We start from the raw sequence: 4,107 nt of genomic DNA on the forward strand, positions 1-4,107 counted from the left end.
CAGCTTAAGGCCCTCAGCCAATACTTGGAGGGGCCTCTGGTAGTTAACTGCCCTCTCCCATCCCTGTTCTCACTACTTCCTTAGAGCTGTTATGGAGGCCAATCATGACCATCTGGAACCCTAGCTCTGTAATCACGTGATTCACCCAAACCATTGTTTTTCTCACCTCACTGCCCACCAAGTGGCTGGAGCCATGTGTATCTACGTTGCGATCTCCGAGGTGTCCACAGGCATGATGCCCAGTGGTTTTGTGTACAAAATAGAAAGGTCTCAATGATCCCTTTTTAAAATCATTTCATTTCACTTCGTTTCATTTTACTTTCTTAATTACTTACATCCAAAATCTTTAATAACAAGACAGGATCTTGGGTTAGTTTTTGTAGCTGTGTCTGGCCCGTTGGCTGTTGGCATGCTCGAACCTCTGGTCCCACGAAGGGTTTAGTGTGGCTGTGCTGTTCCCCGGGCGGAAATGCCCATACACCTCTCCGCCTTTGCGAGGACCGGAGAGCAGGAGGGTGTTACAGCCCTTGGGGGAGTCCAGGGTCTGCTGGTTGAAGGTGACAATCCTTCCCCACGGCCTTGAGGACGCGGTTCTACATGCGGGTGCTCATGTGCATCGCATACCTTCAGTTTGGGCACTTCCTGGACATGCACGTTGTCGTCGGCTCTAGTCCCTACAACCACAGCTGTTTTGTCTTCCAGGCCAGGATGCTTCATTTTACGGATCATCAGGGAAAGGGACAGTGGGCAGGCCAGTTGGTATGACTCTTGAACGAGCTCTTCAGCACAACTTGGTTGAAGGTGGTGTTGGTGCTCTGGCTGGAAATCTGTACAGTTTGACCAACAGCCTTCAGTAGATGTCCTGGATCTTGGGTTTCTTGCGCTGAACCTTTCAGTGCTTGTGGTGACCCATGATGGTTCCTACCGGCCCCTGCCCCACCCCCATCCCCACCACTCCTTGAGAGATGTAAAAAGTCACATTTCTTTGGGGACAGTGCAGTGGCATGGCTTGTTTTTCTAGCCCTTCCAATGATTCTACAAATGACCCATATCTTCCAGATATGCTCTGCATCTACATAATCACCTAGAATTCTCTTTAGTTGTTTGAAACTAGGAACTCTGATTGATAGAGAGCTCAAAGACATATTGCGCCTTCCTTTCTTATTTACTCCCTTGTTTTGCTGGAGAACATTCTCCAGCAGTTTCAGGTGATTATGTGGAGGGAGTAATTGTTTGAGAGCATGTATATTGGAAAATGTTTTTCTATTCTCACAGTCGATATAGTTTGGACTTAAAGTTTTATGTAGCAAATCATGCTTCATAATTTTAAAAGCATGTTTACCTTGTTTTATGGTTTCATCATTGCTGTTGAGAAGGCTGATGGTACTATTTTACATGGTCCTTAGCATGTTAATTTAATCTCTTTCTCTCTGTAAATTTTCAGGATCCTCCTTCATTCTTCAGGTGACATTTGCAGTGATGGATTGATGGATTTTGATGTGAGTTTGTTTTGTTTTGTTTATATATTTCTGTTGTATACTGTACACTTTTTTCACTGTGGAGATCCATGTCTATCAGTTGAATTTGGGGAATTTTTCTTGTTTTATTTCTTTGATAATTTTTTCCCTCCCATTTTCTCTGCCTTATTTGGAATTTCTATTATATAAATGTTGGGCTTCCTGAATCAGTCTTGTTTCTTTGTTTCTTATATTTTCTGCCCTATTTGTATTTGCTTTTTTAATTTTCTGGGAGATATTCTCAACTTTATTTTCCAATCTTTCTCTTATTTTTACTTTTTTGCTATTATATTATATTCATATATTTTAATTTTATTATTTTTTATTGAAGTATAGTTGCTATACAATATTATATATTCAAGTGTACAATATAGTGATTCACAATTTTTAAAGATTGTGCTCCATTATAGTTATTATAAAATATTGGCTATATTCCCCATGGCATACAGTATATCCTTGTAGCTTATTTTATACGTAATAGTTTGTATCTCTTACTCCACTACCACTATCTTGCTCCTCCCCGCTTCCCTCTCCCCACTGGTAACCACTAGTTTGTTCTCTAAATCTATGAGTCTGCTTTTTTGTTAAATTCACTAGTTTATTGTAGTTTTTAGGTTCCACATGTAAGTGATATAATATAGTATTTGTCTTTCTCTGTCTGACTTATTTCACTTAGCATAACACCCTCCAAGTCCATCTGTGTTGTTGCAAATGGCAAATTTTCATTCTTTTTTATGGCTCAATAGTATTCTAGTGTGTGTGTATGTATATTTTTTATATACTTTTTTTCATATATATATATATATATATATATATATATATATATAAAACACCTTCTTTATCCATTCATCTGTTGATGGACACTTAGGTTGTTTTCATACATTGACAATTGTAACTAATGCTGCTATCAACATTGGGGTATATGTATCTTATCGAATTAGTGTTTTTGTTTGGTTTTTTTTTGATAAATACCCAGGAGTGAAATTCCTGGGTCATATGGTAGTTCTATTTTTAGTTTTTTGTGAAACCTCCATACTGTTTTCCACAGTGGCTGCACCAATTTATATCCCCACCAACAGTGTATGAGGGTTCCCTTTTCTCCACATCCTTGTCAACATTTGTTATTTGTGTTCCTTTTGATGACAGCCATTCTGATAGGTGGGAGGTGATATCTCATTGTGGTTTTGATTTGCATTTCCCTGATGGTTAACGATGTTGAGCATCTTTTCACGTGTCTATTGGCCATCTACATGTCCTCTTTGGAAAAATGTCTTTTTAGTTCTTCTGCCCATTTTTAATCTGATTTTTTTTTGATGTTGAGTTGTGTGAGCTGTTTATATATGTTGGATATTAATCCCTTATTGGTTGTATCATTTGCAAATATGTTCTCCCATTCAGTAGGTTTTTTTCATTTTGTTGATGGTTTACTTTGCTGTGCAAAAGCTTTTAAGTTTAATAAGGTCCCATTTGTTTATTTTTGCTTGTATTTCCTTTGCTTTAGGAGACATATCCAAAAAAATTGCTTCAATTTATGTCAAAGAGTGTTCTGTCTATGTTTTCGTCTTGGAGTTTTATAGTATCTGGTCTTACATTTAGGTCTTTAATCCATTTTGAGTTTATTTTTGTGTATGGTGTTAGAAAATGTTCTAATTTCATTCTTTTACACGTAGCTGTCCAGTTTTCCCAGCACCACTTATCGAAGAGACTGTCTTTTCTCCATTGTATATTCTTGCCTCCTTTGTTGTAGATTAACTGACCATAGGAGTGTAGGTTTATTTCTGGGCTTTCTATTACTGTTCCATTGATCTATAGGTCTGTCTTTGTGCCAGTACCATACTGTTTTGATTACTGTAGCTTTATAGTGTAGTCTGAAGTCAGGAAGTCTAATTCCTCCAGCTCCATTCTTCTTTCTCAAGGTTGTTTGGCTATTCGGGTTTTTTTTTTTGTGTGTGTTTCCATACAGATTTTAAGATTTTTTGTTCTAGATCTGCAAAAATTGCCATTGGTCTGAAATAGTCTTTTTTTGGTAGCATTCTGATTTGGATTCGTAGGTATAATAGTTCACTTATGTCTTTAAGGACAATAAAATATTTAAAAATATTAAATTTTGCCTCTTAAATTGCCTTGGTTGCTTTTTCTCCTGTATATTTTAATCTTTATTTGTATTAGGGACTTTCCATAATTGGTTGCTGGTCCTTGACCTCCCATTTATATTAAGAGTAAGGAGCTCTGTTTTCTCAGGTGAGGCTGCTTTATTGGTGAGTTTTACCCATGGGAGGACTCAGTTTTTTCATTATGTTTCAGGGGATCCCCTATTGTCAAATTGTTGGAATTTTTTTCTTTTGATCTGTTATTTTCCTTTCATTTCCTGCCTGGAGATTTAAACCTGGGTGTTAGTAGTCTAGGCAGCAGGAGGGAGAAGAGGCTGGTGAACTCAATGTTTAGTAATCGAGTTATCACTTAAATTTCATTTTTAGTACCTTACTTACCTCTTCCCCTCACCTTTGCCTTATATTCTTAGATGTGATGCTCTATTATTCAACTTTCCAGAGGATAAACCCTTCATCTTTAGCACAGGTAGGAGAGAGAT

The 4,107-nt window shown here is 37.5% G+C and overlaps 1 pseudogene; it reads right to left on the bottom strand.

Moving 5' to 3' along the window:
- Positions 1–323: 323 nt before the first annotated feature.
- LOC136122051 (large ribosomal subunit protein eL18 pseudogene) lies at positions 324–913 on the bottom strand (annotated as a pseudogene).
- Positions 914–4,107: the final 3,194 nt, after the last annotated feature.

The sequence above is a fragment of the Phocoena phocoena genome, chromosome 4 (genome assembly GCF_963924675.1).
Source record: "Phocoena phocoena chromosome 4, mPhoPho1.1, whole genome shotgun sequence".
Lineage (NCBI taxonomy): Eukaryota > Metazoa > Chordata > Mammalia > Artiodactyla > Phocoenidae > Phocoena > Phocoena phocoena.